The sequence below is a fragment of the Choristoneura fumiferana genome, chromosome 8, assembly GCF_025370935.1.
Source record: "Choristoneura fumiferana chromosome 8, NRCan_CFum_1, whole genome shotgun sequence".
Lineage (NCBI taxonomy): Eukaryota > Metazoa > Arthropoda > Insecta > Lepidoptera > Tortricidae > Choristoneura > Choristoneura fumiferana.
Genome location: NC_133479.1, coordinates 12,550,650 through 12,571,988, shown reverse-complemented (window position 1 = coordinate 12,571,988; position 21,339 = coordinate 12,550,650). Strand labels below are relative to the sequence as shown.

General features: G+C 36.1%; 1 protein-coding gene across 1 annotated transcript in view; it reads left to right on the top strand.

Annotated features, from left to right (window-relative positions):
* The first annotated feature begins 9,828 nt into the window (after positions 1-9,828).
* Positions 9,829-21,339, top strand: part of LOC141430540 (GTP-binding protein Rhes) — a 63,393-nt gene continuing 51,882 nt past the window's right edge. The window contains exon 1 of the mRNA XM_074091290.1: positions 9,829-10,012. The gene's annotated coding sequence lies outside the window, so the exon portion shown is untranslated. The remainder of the gene's footprint in view (positions 10,013-21,339) is intronic.

Sequence of the window (21,339 nt, the reverse complement as noted above, 5' to 3'; positions counted from 1 at the left end):
CAACACATAGTAAGCAGTACAGAAAACACAAGTATATGGAGTTTTTCCAAGGTAATTAATGAGCGGCTTAAGAAAATGAACTGAAACAACTACTTTGCTCACCCGCAACTTTAAGATCTCGGGTGAGCAAAGTATTTCTTTCAATTTATTGATATGGACCTCCACAAAGTAACGCCTGATTCAATAAATAGGCGGCTTACCGCTTCAGAGCGATCTCTTCCAGGCAACCTTTACACAAAACAAAGGAATAGATTTTACCAATACCAATCTGCTTGCTTTTTATTCTTTTTTTTTTGATAAGAAAAGTCAGTTAGTCGAAACCAATTTCGATAATTTTTCATATACTTAACTAACTTATTATTCAGATACGTGACATGACGTATAATAGTCAGATACTAATGTGATTATTTCAGAGTTTGACAGAGTGTGTGAAAGCTCACTATACCAATCAATAAAAATGTTTATAAAGTTATGAATTATAGGGGGTTCCTATACAGAAAACGCAATTTTTCGTCGTTATTACACGATCATTAGGACTATTTTAGTACGGAACCCTTTGCTTGCGAGTCGGACTCTCATTCCTCAGGGTTTTTCTAAAAGTTATTAAATTTGAGCTCCCGTAGAGTCCAATTATTTGGCGAATCGTAATTAAATGAAGTCTTACTTTGTTTATTATTGTTATTTATATACATGTTCTTGAAATATGAATGCAAAATAAAAGCAATGATACAATTGGTTTATGTTCAGTGGGCGGATGACGGATGCAATTTACGTCAAAATCATGTCGAACGATATAACGTAATATGGATATGACTACGATTGGTTTAAAAGGAGAACATGATTGAAAAATAGTTAGATAATTTTATTGTTCTGTTGTTGTAGCAAATAATCGTATTTTTATTATTACATATTTTCAGTACATTATTTTTATAGTTCGCTATATCCACTTATGTAGGGAAAATACCTCTTACATCTACAGATAATATAAGAGGTGCGTATTCGTAGTGATACTTCGCCATTATTAGGAACATTATCACCATCACTCAAATTTCTATAATTTTTTATACAAAAATATTAATCGAAGTTTAATGAAAGTTTTATCCATCCTATGCTTTCGTCACCATATTTCATACATCATCCGGCCTTTATTTATGTTACAAATTGGACTACATGTACTCGTACAATACATGTAGCTCTGCAAGAAGAGAATCATTCGTTAAGTATTGAGTTGAGATGCATTTTAATTTGTTGTTTTCAAAAGTCAGCGATTAAAATGCTTTAACAATTAATAACCGTTTCAGTTTGTTGGAAATTTAATGTATATTATTTACAGTAAATAGCGATGCAAGTGGCCAGTTGCCGTTCATTGTGGCGTTCCAAGAAGGGGGAGGCCTTTGTTCAACAGTGAACGTCATCCGGCTGGTGATGATGATGACGATGATGATGATGATGACAGTAAATAGGTAATTAAGACTTGTAACTGATATTTTGACGAAGCCGTTCTTTTAATACTTCCTTACTGCCCATTTTTATTATAAAATCAACAGGAAATTTCTGTGGTTATGTTCAGAAACTGTACTATTTGTATATATTCTTAGTATTACTACTAAATTGATAATTATTCCATACGAATTCCCACCAATTAGGAACTCAAGAAATACACAAAATTTCCCTGACATATTTTTATGTAGCTCTACTGTTATTTTAAAAAATGGAATACTAAGATCAAATCTATCTTCAACAAATCAACACTTATTAACCTTTGAAACAAAAGAAGCACGGCGTTACTATCAAACTTGAAATGTACGAGTACGAGTAGACTGCTATGAAATGGACAAGCTTTTTGCTCGGTGAGACAGGGCTTTGTCTGGGTAGGTGACAGCTGATAGCAGCGCTATTTGTCCTGAAGTAGGACAGCCGGCTGCATTGTAGAACTTAGTTGTATTTGTATACAATTCCAAGCGGGTACGAAAGAAAGATAACATTAGTGACAAGAAGAAAGACTTCAGGAAAAATTTACATGAAATAATTCCAACTGAGCAAAATGCTGGCTTTATATAGTGCTAGCGGTACGCCAAAAAAGCTGCACATGGTGTTAAAAGCATGAAAATCGGAACGATTGATCTTTAGGCCATACATAAGAATTAATTTGCACCGTAGCACGAAAAAAAAACCGGGCAAGAGCGTGTCGGACACACCCGAAATAGGGTTCCGCAGCCATTACGAAAAAAATAAGTAATATTTTTTTCTAAGGATTTTGTCGGAATATTCAAAGTTTAAGTGTATTTTATACCTTAGGCTGCTATTTACTCTTAAACTACTAATAATTCCCAAGAAAACTTTACCGTTATAGTTTTCCTTGTAAGTTAGATATATTTAATACCATCCTGATTTTTTCAAATTTTTCCACCCACCGGTTTAGATTTTAGAAGGGAGGGGGGACGCTCGATTTTAATGAAAATTTGCACTTTAAAGTTGAATATTTTGCGAAAAAATCACTGAATCGAAAAATCAATTTAGCAACCCCTAATGGTTTTAAAAAGACCTATGCAACGATACCCCACACTATAGGGTTGGATGAGAAAAAAAAACACCCCCACTTTACGTCTATGGGAGGTACCCTAAAAAAATTTTTTTTAACTTTTAATTGTAACATTTTGTCGGCATAGTTTACCTATATATCCGTGCAAAATTACAGCTTTCTAGCATTGATAGTCCCTGAGCAAAGCCGCGGACGGACAGACAGACAGAGAGACAGACATGGCGAAACTATAGGGGTTCCGTTTTTGCCATTTTGGCTCCGGAACCCTAAAAAGGAGAGGAGTTATAACGTCATCTTTTTTTGTATGGAAAAAAAAATCTTCTGATACCTATCGTGTGTGGTATTCAACTGCAGCGCGCGTGTTGCAGCAGCCGCCCAGTCGTGTTGCTCCTAAGAAGAAGGGCTACGAATCAGCCCGCAACATCTCAATGTCTCACGATAGTTTCATGTTAAAAATGACAATAAGCTGAGTCGCTGTACGTCTTACATAAATAGGCTAAGAGTTGCTCAGCAAGCTATGGAGAAAACTATGCTTGGGGTTTCTCTACGGGATCTGATCAGAAATGTGCGTAGAAGAACTTGGTTGGGTTATACCTATGGAATAAACTCCAATACAACTCCAACTCCACTCCAATCCAATTGCATAACAAATATGAAGAATTAATAATAATCCTGTAAAGTTTACCTACAAAAAACCACCAAAAAGATGGACAGATGATATCCGGCAACAAGCTGGCGTAAACTGGATGCGAGTGGCAATGAATAGGCAAGACTGGAAAAGTAGAGAGGAGGCCTATGTCCGAAGACGGGCGCTATAAGGGCAGTTATAGATAGATAGAAAGTTTACCTATATCAAATGTATTTAGCATGTACCTACACCTACACATACAATATAGTTAGAATAGAATAGAATAAAATTTGGTGTAAAAAGTCGTTATTTAATTAAAAAATATACGCAAACTCTCCAGTTTTGTATATTTAAAACTTAAATTTACATTATCTACACCGCGCCAGCAGATAGATAACCATTAACTTGGGTAAACATAAGGCTGTCTGTCCATTAGCGGAAGGCATCGGAGCAGATAGTGCTCCTTAAGCATAGATTTAAATAGTGACAAAGACAGCGCGCGTCGGAAGTCAATCGGTAAGGATTCCACAACCGAAAAAGCCTGGACAGTATAAGAATCTACCATAGAATTTTATAGTTAGATAGAGTCGGAAAGGGAAAGTTCTCAAGCATCGAATTTGAAGCTTACTAGCATTGATTTCTCCCTGAGCAAGCGCGGACGTTGACAGGGTTAAAGTTGAATGCCGAAAATAAGGTTCCGAATGTGAGAGTTACGGAACCCTAAAAACGGTTGGATGAGCACCACTTTACGTCTATCATACCAAATTTATGTAGACATAAATCCGCAACTTCCTGTAGACCAAAGACAAACCGAATGGCGATAGATTTTGAACCCTCGTCTCAATTTTGTTAGAGCTGCTCTTCTAAGATGATCGGTATTAACATAATTTCAGCCATAGGACGAAGGAATGATTGAGTAGGTAGATTAATCATCATCATATCAGCCATAGCGTCCAGACCTTTAAGATATACTGGCAACGGCGGATTAATTCATATGTATGATATACGCACGGCTCCAAGGGTCGTTCAGCGATCTATTACCAGGCTGTGCCAACTTCCAAATTGGTGCAAGGACATGTATTCCTAGGTGGCGGTGAATACCTGAATTCAAACTAGCCAGCCAATCACATCCCGTTCTAATTTATAGGAAGTAGTTCCTCGTGATCTTTCGTCAGTTCAAATCAGTTCCAACCAACGGACATTGAGGTACATACAGTCCCATAGACGTAAAGTGGGGATACAAGTGGGGGTGATGAGGTACGAACAGTAAACAAAATGAAAACTTAAAAAAGTTTATTGGTTTAAATAATACATTGTTATAATAGAACAAGGTTGGGCCACCTTTTTAGCAAAACAATGCTTATGTCAGGCGATCCCGCTCTACCACAAGGTACAATGGATACAAACCAATTATAACAGTACCTACTTACATTTTTTTTGTGAATATAAAACAGTAAATAAAGATTTTCTTAGAGCTGCTGCCTTATTCGAAGTACAGTGAACAGCAGTTGCTAACAATTGGAACGATATAAGCTTTTTGCTCATCGTTAATATTTGTCTCATAGGTGATAGATAGTTAGATAGTGAACAAACTTTGACCCGTGGATAAAGGGTACTTGAACGTTCTAAAAAAGTTTCAGTAAAAGTGCCACCAATTTAGAAATATTTGGACTTTTTTCTCTTAAAAATCATCTTCGCTTTGGTTTCTGACTGGTTCTTTTATTAGTTTTTTTAAATTACATTTCCCTCATCTCTCATGGAAATCTAACTCTATTAGAAGGGCTGTATAGCTGATCCTCGCCCTATACTACGAAGTGCGAAATTCAAACTTCGTATCTTGCCGTCCCGCTGACGCTTATATTATTTGACACGAGAGTGAGAGGGACGGTACTATACGAACTTCGATTTTCCTGTTACGCATTAGTGCATCCATATGTTGCTGATTATACAAGGGGATCAGAGATTTAAGAATAATTCCGAGTCGCTCCCACAAAGAACCCACTCACAAAGGCTCGGCAATAATGCAATCTATTACTGTAGGTACTAATGAGTACTCTCTTTTATTTGTTTAGACCGTAGGAGTAAGGCAAGACGTATTGTTGCAAAAAGCGGGCTGGTTTAGAAAGAAAGAAAGAAAAGTTTATTTTGGCTCCAAAAAAGTACCACCTAAAACTAAGACTAGAACTAGCACTAAAACTATGTTACTAGGTGACACGGCAGGATACCAAAAAGGGTCTCCACTCAGCATGTGTTGCCGCACATTATGTGCAGTAACGCTGGTTTTCTGTGGAGCCCAAGTTTATTACCTACCTGGCTCCGTTTGAATGATGTCGTGATAGAAATTATTTTCATCGACGCGGCGGTAAATCGAATCGTTGTATTTCTTCTTTCCTTCGGGTTCAAAACCCTGAAAATAAATTTAAAATTTAAGAAAACTACTAATATTATAAATGTGGGAGCTTGTAGGTGTGTACGTGGCGTGTTTTGATTTTTCACGCTAAAATAGCTACACGGTTTTGGATGAAATTTGGTATGTAGATAGCTGGGTCTCTGGGATAAATTAAACGCCGTCTTTTCTGTTGATATATTCTACAGGATCTACGTATGTAAAATCCCAACACCCAGCACTTGACAGTGCCATAAAATTTTGCTCGGATGTTCTTCGTGCAACGTAAGTAACAAACACCACGGTGTAATTTTGGCGATTCCTGCGGAAATTTAGTAAAATTCCGGGTCGAAATTAAAAAATTTGGAGTTGAAATAAAAAATACAAAAAGATTCCAAAAACCAATCATAAAATTCCGGGATTTTAATTGAACTGCTAGATCTAATAATCAACGCGAGCGATAAAGTTTAAACATAGCAATGGAAAGCAATTAAGTACATGATTTTATGATGTTTTAAACTGTTGTGATTTTCAGTCATGGCTAAAGTATCATAAACAGGACTTATCACACTAAACACAGAAGTAATATTTACCTCGACATTTCGACCATGGTCACGAGACGACCGTGACATGGTCACGGTGGAGACAGAGAGTAATCTACTCGTGACCACGACCACTGTAATGTGGTCGAAACGCCGAGGTAAATATTACTCGTGTATTTTATGATAAGTTCTGTTTGTGCTATTTCAATTATGACCTTATGAGTCATTGAAAGATAAGGACGGATGTGAATCCACTTCAATTACGTAGGCGTTCAAACTTTTTTAAATATAGCTTATCTAGCGGAAATAAATGACAGCGTGTTAGTAACACAGGTGACGTATGGAAACGTCCTACGCTACAGGCTGCTGCGTCAGTGGAATACACAACGCACTACTACAGGAGATGGTCATAGCATACATTTACAAATAAAAATGAACTATAAACAATTACTTTGCTCACCTGCGACCTTACTTTAGCTACATTGATACTAGTTCATGCAGTTCCTCCACCTCCTTCTATTTCTCGCTGTGGAAAGTAATCAGGATTTTTGTGAACAAACTCAAATATTTCTAAAATGTCCATGGAAGTCTGCCAGTATTTTATGTGTTTGAAAATAGGGCTTGCAACTCTAAACATTGGCAATATTTTCTAGGACCTGGTTAATTTTTTTTTGTGCAGTAATATGTTGCGCAGGTGAAATTGGCTTTGGTTTGGGTCTTTTAACAACGAGTAAGCTCTCGAATACTTGTAGGACGAACTGATGAAAATGGGGGCCTCCGCCTAACGTTGGAATATTTTAATAGGTTAGGAAAAACATAAGCTAAAAAGGCAACTCTCGTTATAATTGCTTTGAGGTAGAGCTAGTGGGTGTTGCAGATTCATTCTCGTAATGTTACCTAAGGTATAGGTATCAAATATAATCCTTGCCAGTTTGTATTTATAACTAGCCTTTACCAGTGGCTTTACTTGATGAGTCATTGGTCTGGTCGAGCAGCAGCACTTGATTTTGCTAAATTCTCACGGAAATTTCCATGAATCACATAAAGGTTTTAATATACGTTGCATGGTGTTCACCAACGCAAAATGGCATGTCTTTAGACTTAGAGATTTAGAATTCGTGATTTTACTTACAGACGGATCCCTTAAGAATATCGCGAAATCTCTCTTACATACACTACCATATAATATATATACCTACACATTAACTCACTCATGTGGACTTACTCAATAAAAAAACCGATTTTAGCCTAAATAGCTAGATTTAATGAGCTGATTTGTAATTTATTGTGTTAGTGTTAGGTTAGTAGTTAGTACGCTTCGCTTGCCTGTATTTCTGTACATCTTTTATAGGCTTTTTGTTTAGCACCTTATTACTGTTGCTGTTCATGCCCCAAATAAAATAAATAGATAAACATAAACACGCACACGCGTACGAACGGACTCTTTCTTAACTCTACCGTTCCAACGTGTACTTTCGAGACTGTTCCTTGCATCTCAACCTCAACCTAATGTTTTTGCAATGTATTTCAATATTCGAGCCAGTGGAGCGAGAAAGCACTCTACGCATGACTTGCAGCGGATCCGCTGTTTCCGCTGCTTTGTTCGTGTAGTTAGTGGTAACGGAAAGCCTTATATTGTCACAGTAAATGACCACCGGGTTAGTGGAGAGATCAAATAAGAAACCATCCTTTGGATGGACACAGGCTTCGAGGGTCGAATATCCAGCTGTAGACCGCATGAGCGTCAAACAAATAACTAGGAGTAATGGCCGAAATCGGTCGGGTCATCGTCATCATCAAACCATTATCTAAGCAAGGTTTCCGTTGGCAATATACTGGCAGAAGACGGCCGGGGCCTCCTCGGACCATGTGGAGGCGACCAGTTGAGGAGGCTGGCTCAATTGGTCTTGGCTGGGAAGAGCTAGAAGAAGCCGCGCAAGATCGAGCCAAATTGAAAACTCTTCTACGAGCCCTATGTCCCAAGTGAGGGAGGGACGATAACAGGAACACATCATCATCTTGATGATGACCAAAATGGCAAAAACGGAACCCTTTTCGTTTAGTCATCTCTGAATGTCAAAAACATATTACAAAATGTATAATTTATTGAATCAAGCGTTACTTTTGGCAGTCCTTGTCAATGAGCTTTAACTTTAAACATTTATATTTAGCTCACTCGTCACCTTACGATTGTTACGGTGGCTTACGATTTGTGCTTAGTTATAGCTTTCGTAGGATCTATCCAATGCAGGTGAGCAAAGTAATTGTATATAGTTGATTTGCAAAATGTATGTTGTTGAAATTTACAGTATAGGTGTCATGAATAACATACATAACATTCTATGTAACAAAGTCAAAGTATCTTTATTCAATTTAGGCTATAACAAGCACTTATGAATGACAAAAAAAATCTACCACCGGTTCGGAAAAACCTCTGTTGAGAATAATCCGGCAAGAAACTCAACGAGGTATATTTTTTTTAAACAGATGAAAAAATATTTTTGTGCCATACATCAACATTTCGATAGTTCATTTAGAAACTCTAGTGTTTTTAAGTTTTTTTTTTGATAAAGTGAATTGTTGTCCCTCTTTAATCTTTTAAACTGTATGCCCAAAAAATAAAAATGAAAACTCTATTGAACATGGAAATGTGGTTTTAGAATTTAATAAGGTTCCATTTATCAATCTTTTGGTGCGGAGCCCAAAAAAAATTATGTTCATTAATAGCAGAAAAGATATCAATTATGGAAGAAAATACATAAGATGACATTTCTGTTCATCTTATCAATTCTATGGATCAAACTTAAAGAAAACCTATTAAATGCAGTTGATCTTGAACCAGCAACCTGAGTTCTTAATTGATGTTCCTTAATAGATACAGGGTGCATTAAACTGCAATGGCCGTTAACGCAAGCATTGAGTACAGAGCGCAACAGATATCTATCTGTTGCTGCAAACTCAGTGTTGCCAGCCTTCCGTTAACCGCGAAGATAGAGGATACAAAAATTAAGTTGCAAAGTTTTTCTTTACATTCAAGTAAAGATTGCAGCGATGATGTTATTGCGTTTGTAAGACGTATTAGATGACAATAAATAATAATGATACTGAGTTAATTGCCAAATTCTTCTTTACAGGGTTTTCATTCATAAGCGAGTCTTATAGCCTAATATGAATAAAGATATTTTGACTTTGCACTTGATTTTGACAGAGTTTAGAGGTGTAAATGTATGCCATTGAAACCAACTGCATTTACCAAAATTGTTGTGGCCAAATATTTGGTAATTGTTGGTTTGTATTAAAATGACGACCAATACAAATGAATCTTTATAGTACACCACAAAAATAGTAAGCGATACAGAAACAGATACACAGAGAAAAATTACAATGCAAGCAAGAGGCGGCCTTATTTCTTAAGAGCGATTTTTCTTTCTTTTCCTTTCGCTCCAACTATAGGACTAAAACTAACGTAAAAAATGACAAAGTATCCACATTTTACGACACTTCAAGCTTTATTTTAATTTGAAATCGGGGACTAGTTGGCCGGTTTTCTATTATTGATTCTTTAAGAGGCATAAATTAACAATCGTTCATTCAGTGAATGAAAACCTCCCTCGAGAGGGGCAAGGAAGAAAACAAAGCACTATCTGGTTAATCCATGAACGTAGGAGAAAGTTTAGGTAAATATTAGTTCTCGGCTGGCATCCCCAAAGCACTGGCAGTGTGAGCCGGTCCTCGCGCGTAGCACCCGCGTCGTAGCGCTACGCCGTAGACCCGCTACGAGCCTACGAGCTATCTTTTGCGGTTTTCCTTTTTAGTGCAGTGAATGAGAACGCTTGGCCTGACACAGTTACCATTCAGTGCAGTGATAAAAAACATTTTTTGCTTCATATATTTTAGATAAAATAATGTAACAGGTAATATTTTGATACTTTTATAGTTTTAGTATGTTTTAAACTAATGTGAGGGTAGGAACTAAATTGCTTCTGTCACGGCCTACAAAGGAGAATATTTGACGTATGAACCCTTTTGTATTGTTCCCGCGAAAAGGATTAGAATGTTTTTGTGTTTTATAAATGTTGTTTGTTACTTTTACTTTGATAGACCCGGTAATATTTAATTATAAAAACAATTTTTCGTCAAATATTTGTTTTTGGAACAAAGGTATGTAAGTTGTATGATATTTATATTTAGTAACATTATTTTTATTTTTTTTGGTTCCATATGAATTTATTCAAACATTCAACATTAATACAACATAAACCAATACCTAATACAAAAAAAACAATTAGACAATAAAAAAAATACAAAATATCAAAAAATCTAATCAAAAAGAAAAAAATATTATATAATATAATAGTATTTTGAAATAGAAAATAAATACTAAAGTTACGTTAGACTATTAAATGATATTGTAAAGGATAACTCACGTCTTACAACGAGTTTAGCTCAACATGTTTCGGGCTAATTCGTAGCCCTTCTTCATAGTAGTGGTAGTTTCATGTTTAAAATTACGTAGGAGTATTAAGTTTTTCGAAGCCGTGGTGGCCTAGTGGTTTGACCTATCGCCTCTCAAGCAAAGGGTCGTGGGTTCAAACCCCGGCTCGCACCTCTGAGTTTTTTGAAATTCATGATCACATTTGAAATTTACCACGAGCTTTGCGGTGAAGGAAAACATCGTGAGGAAACCTGCACTAACCTGCGAAGCAATTCAATGGTGCGTGTGAAGTTCCCAATCCGCAGTGGGACGTATATAGGTTGGGATGGGATTAAGTTTTTATTTAATTTAAAGTTTAAATTTCAAGTTACTTTTGTCCAGAAAGTACGAAGTACTTTAAAATAGTCCAAAGGTTTGTTTTACTAAAAGTTATCTTTATATACCTACATAAGCTTACTTACATGGAATTCTTTTTATAATAAATTTAGTCTTCGGTCGTTTCTGCTTAAATCCTATTAAGAATGATACCTGTAAGCAGGCTGTCGTTAAATTATTACGGAATATTTCAGTAATTAACATTGTTCAGCGTGCGACCCACGAATGTAGTACATAATGGATTTCCTCTAAAATATAAAAATTATCTCAATTCGCTTCAGTACCTATCGTAAAGTCACCGCCACCAATATCTGACACAACAAGCGTGCATAAATATCTGATACGACTCTATTTTTAGGGCCAGAAGGACGTGACAGATATTTTTGCACGCTCCGCTGTGGTAGATATTAATGCTGGTGACTGTACAGCCGTACTTGGTCTGATTGACGCTTTGGATGCGGTCGTGTTATTCAAAGCAAATCTTGATTCAAAGTATAGTCACGACTTTAAATAAAAAAAACAGTTGAACAAAATTAAATCATCATTGTAGGTATAGAAAAAAATTCAAGTTTATTTAAGAAATGCTCAAAAACATTTACGGATGAACTGAAAAATAACTTTGCTCACCCGCGACCTTATGATAGCTACGTTTATGCAAGAAATGTTGATACAGTTCCTCCACCTCCACACTCTACGAACACACAAATGACACAGACCCATCTATCTCCACTACGACATTACACTGACGCGTTTCGAACTTAACCAGAGCTCATCTTCAGAGTAACACAACCATTCATCATGCTACCATTATGTTAGACTAACTGACCCAACCATATGCTGAACTATTGAGGAATAATTTGAAGATTTTAATTAAGGTGATAATTATTGAACTGAAAACCTCAGACGTCTCAATTGCTTTTGGTGTTTTAAGTTAGTTTAATGTATATACTTTAATTAAACCTTAATCTTTCATTAATCTAATATTTTAATTAAGTATCTATCAATAGACTTCATTAATACGGACCTATTATTTTTTTTTAGTATTAGGTATTGATTTATTTTGAGTTGTACTGTGTTATGTTGTATTAAGTATCTTAAGTTAATTATTTTAAAAATTATTCGTACGTTTCCTAAATCTGTAATTCTACACGCGTTTTGTACTTGCCAGTTCTTTGCACATCGCCGTTTTTTGAAGAAAATCAAAACTGACCGGAAAACGGCCAGTATCAAATTATCTAAATAATATACAACCTCGTTAATACATAAATTACATAATTCAATTGACATGTTGCATTTGTAAATTTTTAGACTGGGCACGGTAAAAGATGGATTTTTAAAATGCGACCTGCGCCCTATTTCACGAAGCTACAAGTTACAATTTACAAGTGGTAGTCTCTTTTCAATGCATACCGTTAAACAAAGTGAAATGGGCCAGTATAAAGTACAGTGCAATCAAGCCTTTCGTCGCTTCTGATCAAGTATCATAAGTAGTATAAGTATCAGTTATTTAACATCTTACATATATTTTAATGTCATGCCGGTAAAGCAGTAGATAGTTAATCAGTACCCCCATTTGCTTCCAGACGGGAAAAAGTATCAGCATAAGTACGTCGTCTAATCTATTCGTTCAGCAAACTCGAAGTATCTTGGTTGTAGATTTGTCCCGCACCTGAACCACGCTTAAGCGAAATGCCCAGGGCCTCGTTTACACTAAGTTAGTAACTTGATCAAGTTTATGGGGTTAGTTATTTTTTATTAAGTACTTATTCGTATAAGTCATAGGAAAATGAGAGAGTAGGTAACAATAATCCACAGTCTTAAAAAATATTTTAGAACGTGTTACTAATCCCTCGAAGCTTTAAGTATCACTAAGTATGGACTCTGGTCTGTAATAACATTATTTATTATTTTTATTATTAAAAGTATGAAAATATTAAGTTTCTTACCTCTTAGTTAGATATAAATTGTCGTTGAAGTAGTGATGCCCACTCGCTAGCAAGTGCTCAGTCCAGTAGCTCGCCCGTTGTAACCGTCATTGGCTCCCTCGTGAATAAGTAACTGCCTGCGAGATACGTTGATTTACGCGATCCGAAGTAGGTCATAATTGTTAGGTAAAACCTCCTTATTATCCTGTTTGGGCTATTTGATTTAGTAATAGGATTTGATCCGAGGTTTTGCAGATTACAGTATAAATAAATCCATACTAACATTATAAACGTGAAACGTCTTTCACGTCGAAACGGAGCGACGGATCGACGTGATTTGAATGTGCCAGAGAGCTGAGGGCCAGAGAGTGACAAAGGCTACTTTTTATCTAAAAAAAAAGGTTCCCGAGGGAGAAGCGCGCCATAACCGAATTCCACGTGGGCACATTTTTACAGGCGCACTATTTATTAAATTTAATATATGTGCGCAAACCTAGACTGAACGCGTTTAATTATTTATTTAGTTCAAAAGCTAATTTTAACAATAATAATACCTTTATAATCCAGTTTGAGATTGTTACTCAGTTATACGTACCATAATATAGTGACCCATGCGGGATCAGTATTCATAGAGAATCCGTACATATAGTATCGTACAGTATCTGTACGTACTTTGCTTCTCTGATTGCATTTACATATTATGTTTCACGGGAAAGGTCAAAGTCAAAACATTTCTATTCAAGTTGGGTTTTAGAGAAACAATTGAGTATGTGAAAAATGTAATTGGCATGAAACTTATTGCGGATCGCTTTTCAGGGTTCTATACTCAAAAAGCAGCCAGAGGGACCTTAGTATTACACTCGAAATATTAGCACCCTCGCTATGCTCGGGTTGAAAATATCTGAACCCGCTTCTACGCCGTTAACAATAGAGTTGTGTTCACATATTTTTGATCAAATTTTTGCTCAGATGCTTATGAACTCGACTGTACATGTATAGAGTGACAAAGCCAAGGGTTTGCTTTGTCATACAAATATTTATGATTATGACCTTCAAATACGATATTATCTGAAACCCGCGTGTAGTTTGATACGAAATCCGCCAAGTTAGCTCGTTAGTTCGCTTATTATAAATTTGACTAATTATAAATTGTGATAGAGTTTCTAAGACTCCTCTGCGGATACTAGTAATTAAAGATTTATGTTACAACGGGGCCTATTTAAGATGGCTTTTGTTTGAAGTTACTTACTGATTTTCGCTGAAAATTGTTAGAAAAATATGTATACCTGTGTTTTATGTACTATGCTTAAAAGTTATTATACTGATTGTATTGTATTGTAAATAAAAACGCATGATGTCTATGCTTCACAAAACCAAAATATCATATAAAAATATTCGTACTTACATTTGCGGTTGGAAAATTGACCATGAGCGAGCATATGGATATTGGACTGGATTTTGCATCAATTGCAAACTTGAGTTTTTCATTCACTTCGACATATCTTTACGTAAAAAAAATGTACAATTGACATTTCGATATCGAATAAAACTTCATTTCGACTAGATCTCGACTTATCAGTCGAACTGAAGTCCAATCGAATTGCTTTGTTTTTGAAAGATGTTTGAAATTTTAATGTCAGAATAAAAACGATTTCGCTATTACTTATTATTTGCTTTAACGAACCTGTTTATATCTTTATGCTGATCATAATTTCCAGTTTTTGAACGCATTATGGAAGGCTTACGTTATGATTATGTGTTTAGATAAACGAATAAAATGATAAGCCCGTGTCGGTGTAAGTATATAGGTGTAATGGGTAACTCCATCTTGATGAGATGGTAATTTAAGAAACTTGAAAATTTCTGGCCAGAATTCATCCATTATTCAACTCCTTCAAACCTTACGCCCACGCACGTCTTTATTATAACTCGGAATTAGAATTGACGGTGACAAATGGCACATATTTTGCATAATAGTTTTAACATCATCATCAAATAAATTTATCTATTCTATTCTATCATCATTATATCAGCCGTAGGACATCCACTGTTGGACATAAGCCTCCCCCATTGGCCAAGTTCCATTGGTATTTTAAATTGTGAAATTTTTAAGCTAGGTATTGTGGACTTTATTAGTTTTTATCCACCCGCTAATCTAATAGAGCCAACAATTTTCGCTCTTTTAGACTCCAAGTGCCGGCTAAGCACCAGCAGATGTTCCTGCACTCCGACTTTTGGCCGGAGGGTGTGGTCTTCCGTCGCTTTAGGAAAGCAAAGATAAAAATCCCTAAATAACTTTTTTTTGTTTTTAATGTCTTTTTTGTGTTTTTTTGTATAATTTGAATTTTACAGCGCATTGGTTTTACTGTAATGCTGTATTTTTTATTGGCAGATAAATAAATAAATAATAATAACAATCAACAATAATCAAATATCATTAACAATCTGTATATACTTCATTACATCAAGGAACAGTGTTGTGGCATAATTAATCCTACTACCTATCCTAATACCGTTTTCCTTTCATTTGAACTAGAATAACGAGCGGTGTACTCATATTGACAAGGGTACGAGATTCGCTTTCTAGTTGATTAATTAGAAATAAGCCGACTCAGCTATTATCACGGATTTACGGGTTATGAAGTTCTCGTATAAATGGAGTACACATTTTGCTTTTTGTGAAGAGCCTTTGGTTAGCAGTGGACGTCTTTCGGCTGACATGATGATGATGATGATTTTGCTGCAAACATAAGACTATCTTTTGCGAATAAGTTACTTTATACAGGGTGTTTGGTAGTCGGGTGTAGGAGTTTTAACGGATGATGGGTAAAGGGTAATTCTGAACATTTTTGCCACATTTACTATTATGAAAAAGTTATTTTTTTAGTCGTTATGCCAGTACCGTTCGTCGTTTTACACAATTGCACTTTATGATGACATGAAACGAGGCCTCTTTTTTTGGAAATATCCATGAAATACCTTAATTTTTAATTTAAATTTTTGTTTTGTTTTAAATGGCACATTATTAGAAAGCCCGTAAATCAAAGATGTTTATTAAGCAATTTGTACGCGTAAATTGTTGTAACTTTTTTTTGTAGTTATGCAAAGTTACAAAGTTATCGGAGTTTTTTCATCGTCGTGTCTAATTAGGTTTTTTTAATCAGTCTAGCAGTAGCAGTAGTGGGCAATTTTTTTTTGAAGAATCAAGATATTGCAGACCAAACACTAAAAATTAACTAAATACAGGCTAAACAGGGTGTTAAATAAAAAAAAACATCTGGCAAGCGGAGTGATTTTTCAAAAAAAATAAAAAACGTAAATATCTCAAAAACCGTGAAACGTATAAGCATAATAGTAAATGTCGTCAAAAATGTTCAGAATGACCTCAACCATCATCCCTTTAAACCCCTACATTCGACTGCCAAGCATCCTGTTTACATTTCGGCTATCGCTATGTCACTAAATTTGCATTTTTAACACTCTTTTATTTCGCCTCAAGCTTCAGTTATAACCATCTTAAGAAAACATACTGAAAAATTACATGAAAACTATTACGGCTAAGTTTGCTGGAGAATTTTAAGTAAATAATCAATAGTAAGTAGCTGCCTAAGTTATAAAATGTACCTACTTGAAAAATTCCGTATAAAATACAAAATCCTTAGAAAAATTTTACTTTATGGAACATGTTAAAATTAGGTAGGCAAGGATTTTTTCCTATCGGCTACGAAATTCAATCCTGGGCGTGCCAGACACGCTCTTGGCCAGTTTTTTTATACATTTCATTTAAAAAAGTATAAGCATAAAGTAGGTTATAGCAAAACTTAAAATTAATGACAGAGTTCACGTAATACAGAGCTCTTTGTGAAATACGTCGCCGTAGTTAAAACGTTGCCGCAAAGAAAGATCATTTTTTCTAATATCAAAAAGGGAAAAGTTGTCTTTTAGCTTTGTCATCGATGTCTAGAAGTCGGGTCGGGGCAGACTTTAATTATTCATAGCAATTTTTAAATGAAAAAGTCAGGTATTATTAAGCCGATGTTGGAAATCACGCATTTTTTTCTAACTTATCTTTGTGGCCTGTCTGTAGTTTTGGTTTCAATAGGGAATGGAATTTTCCGAAATAAAAACTATCCAATGGCGTTCCCAGGGTCTCAAACTATGTATCTTCATACAATGGTGTGTGTTCCCAATCCGCACTGGGCCCGCGTGGGAACTACGGCCCAAGCCCTTTCATTCTAAGAGGAAGCCTGTGCCCAGCAGTGGGACGCATATAGGCTGGGTGGGATCGCCACCCATATACGTCGCCCACTGATGTGCATCGCGGATTTCATACGTTGTATATAAAACACCCGAACCAAATTTCATGTCTCGAATCCTAGTGCTTGAAACTTTGGGATTTAATTTCGATCCCGTAGGAATATCCGGATAAAACGTGTTTGTGTTGTTCTGATGTAAGTATGAGCTATATTTATAGTAAAGTTTCATTAAAATCCATTTCTTAGTTTTTACTTTCGTGTTTATAATATTAGTGATAATATTTGATGGTGTCATCGCTTCTTTACATTTAAGTACATACAGGGAGTCTTTGACCATGGGGCTTTAAGTCCATGGTTTGATTCTACTCACATAACTGAGTTAGTTTTGTTCTCCAACTTTTTAAAAATAGGATCACTGTTAATTTCATTTTTTTCATTCAGATTAAATGTGATTTCTGTCAATGTATGCGATCCAATACAAAATTTAGAGCACGTTGATAAATGTTTATCTAAGAGATGTCAAATAAATGTCAAAAAATATTTGAAGGCCCCTGTACCAAGAGACAGCGATAACACCACCATGTCCGATACATTGATATAACGATTGAATCTAAATTCAAGTTATTTGAAAATGTTAGAAAACAAAAGTAACTTGGTTATGCGATTAGAATCGACCATTGAATTTCCCCCATGGTCAGCTAGAGACATCCTGTATACTTATGTTTAATTTTTAATAACAATGCATCAAATCAAATTGTTAACCAAATGTTACAACGTGACGTGACGTGATTTACAAATCAGGCTGTTCATTTATTCCGAAATCCTTTAAGTCCTGTTTTAATTACCGTTCTGGATAATGGTTAAACCTTACAGGTCACAGCTGTCGCTCTATAGTTAATCAATCGAAAATTGAACTCATTCTATCTATCTTCGTTATGCTTCATTTATCTGTACTTACGTATATTTGACTATGTATTGTCGACATTTCACTCGAAAACTATAAAGCTTAAATATTAGTAAGTAAATAGTTTTTTGTGGTCCTTGCGTTGCTTTAGAAGTTTCCATGCCGGCCGCGTGGCCGCGTTAGGTTCGTTTGGGATATTGCTGTCTTTGTCGATCGTGACAAATTTTTTTTTATTACAAAAGTATAGCACAGAAATCAATGATATTTTACAATCAAAATATTCATTATATTTTCTATGCCTGTGGTTTTTTCGATTTTTGTAAAAAATGCTTTATTATTCTGTAATTCTCGTGCAAAGTTGACATCTTTTTTTTGTCGACTTTTGAGCTCCTGTAATTCTGATATTACACATTTATATGAAAATCTGAAAAACCACAGGCATAGATAATTAAGTCTAGTCCATACTTACAAAATTTCATCTATTTCTGTTGCCTAGTTTTCAAATGAGACCGGGACTACGTTTGTATGGAGAATGGAACGAAGAGACTTCTCTTAATTATTTTTCAATTCTATTTCGTGTATAAAAACCCCTTTATGACTAAAATGAGTCTCGCCTACATAAAATCTAGTCATATTTACTTTCCTTAATATGTTTCCGTTTCGGCCATAATCTAGCTTTTTCATTAACAATATTACAAAAGGTCACTCTCATAGTTATATTATATATAAATTATATAATAGAAATTACGGATCTTAACATTATTATATTAATATTTATTAAGCATCACGTTTTTATTGCGCACGTAAAAACGTTATTAAGAACCGGTCGTCCAAATATTAATAACAGATTCTTCGGACAGATTATTCATTATTTCATATTAGGAGAAAATTGCCCTTGGAGATAAACATCAAATTGATATAGGCAAGAGGTTTATCAGTATAGAAAGTTCATCATCATCATCATCAGCCTATAGCAGTCCACTGCAGGACATAGGCCTCCCCCAATGAGCGCCATTGGGGGAGGCTTCCAGCCAGCTTCGTCACTCCACCTGGCTGGAGGGCCGCCTACACTACGTTTTCCAAGAAGCGGTCTTAACTCAAGTACTCATTTACTCCAGCGTTTGTCGGTTCTTCGACAGACATAACCAGTACCACTACCATGAGTTTACAGTGACCGTACGTATTTGTAGAGGCACTGTATAATTCTCCATACAAATAATTTACGCCGTCGCTATCGAGTAAGGTCACTGTAAACTCATGTTAGTGGTACTGACCACTGCCACTTCAACCACAAAAAGCCTAAGGCACTTGTCCCACCGCCGACGATGAGCGAGAAGCGAGCAGAGCGAGTAACTAGAAACGAGTGGGCGAGCAGTGAAAAGCGAGTGTTCGAGCACGACGGGCGATCACTCGCTCCACTCGCTCAAGCTGGGCGGCCGCCAAGCTAATAGCGCTGAGCGAGTATCGCTGAGCTAGTTTTATTGCTCAGCGGGTTTTATAGCTCTTGTCGCTGCGACAAAAGATGTAAGAGCGAGTTCTTGCCGGCAGTGTGAACCGCCAGCGATCAACTATTAATATATATGTCTCTTTTACTCACACAGGATCTTCTATCTTTTGTTCGTTTCTTGAGCGAGAAAATAGTCGATAGCCAATCGTTTCCTCGCCGGCGGTGAGACAACTGCCTATAGAAAGTGAAAAAGTTATAGAAAGTTACTTGTGTTATATCACTGTTTTAATTGACACTATTCATTCGAAAATAATGACATCCAAAATTGCCACCCATACCATTGAATATTAAACTTGCACCTTCGTCAATAGTGATAGGGTTTATTATTGCCAGTTAAGGGTTGGGGGTTAATTCTGGCAACGAATTAATAAATCAAGATGTCGATGTAATGTGCGGTCCACACAACAACTTCAATCGATATCTGCTCAATGTATTAAAAAACCGGTCAAGAGCGTGTCGGACACGCCTAACATAGGGTTCCGTAATCGTTACGAAAAAATCAAGTAATAATTTTCTAAGGATTTTGTATTTTATACGGAATTTTCCAAGTTTAGTTAGTATATTTAATACCTATCTATACTAATACGCTGCGATATCGTCGCAATTATTTGCTACCAGCGTGCCGCCGCGGTGACGCCGCGTGGACGCCAACATTAGTGACCGTATGTGGCTTGATCGCCGCGTCCACGCGACGGCACCGCGGCGATATCGCAGCTTGCTCCGTCACGCAACCGCCGGCAAAAACGCTAGTGAACAAGCTCTTAAACTAATAAGTAGTTTTCTTTGTTAATTTGATATAGTACTACCATCATGATTTTTTTCAAAATTTATTTATTCGATTAATTAAATTTATTCGATTTCAATCGCAAGTCTATTTAGGTACGCTGAATTTAGGGTATTTTTACTATTTTAGGGTATTTTTAAGGTAAAAAATTATTTTGTGTATTTTTTAGGGTAAAAGTTTTTGAATGAAATGGACCAATTCAAGAAAAAAAATACTGCAGATGACATTAAGCCAAGACTGTTATGGATGCATTCCAAGAATGTTTCGAAACGGTGTAGTAGTTTAGCTATTAGTTTATTAATAAATTGCATTTATTTGCTTAGTTCGAATCTAAAAAAAATTTTAGGGTAAAAAAATTAAAGTGCCTAATTTAGGGTAATTTCGCTTAGCGTTAGGTTAAAAAAAATCTGGGGCGGCAACACTGGTTGTAGTAGGGCTGCATCAGAAAGTTTGGCATTTGTTTCTGTTCCGTAAGTTACCTGCGATAACCATTTTCTGCTCATCATCACAACAGTGCCTATTTCATCTAAGTTAACCCTTTGATGCTTCAGCACGCGTTGCCGGAAAAGGTCGACCGGCTTTGTTTTCCTAGTACATAATGTTCTACATTGCGTTCCTCGTTTTACTTGTTTCCAGGCTCTCGGCAGTTTGTAAAGTGGTTTCTTTATGTAATACTGCGTGAACGAACGATTGTTTAAAACTATGATGCTTAAAACAACTTTAATTACGTAGTTGGACAGTGTAGAAGGCTGCACTTGACGTGGATTGCTATGAGGGTTTCTATGTAAAGTTTTGTGTGTACCTAAGGTTTCGGACTGGTTTATAACTGAGCCAATCGCAAACAAAACACGTCAAACAGACCTCTTGACACTAACGCGCCATCTAGCGGTATTCCACCTATCAATACTCATTAAATGGCCCCATGAATGACTTTCAAATAATCGTGTCCCTATGGGCTCGTGATCGAAAATCCGTACTAACATAATAATAAACAAAACTTAAATTGTAAATGTCAATAAGACATTGCCATGCCATTGGTATTGCATTTTAGGGAC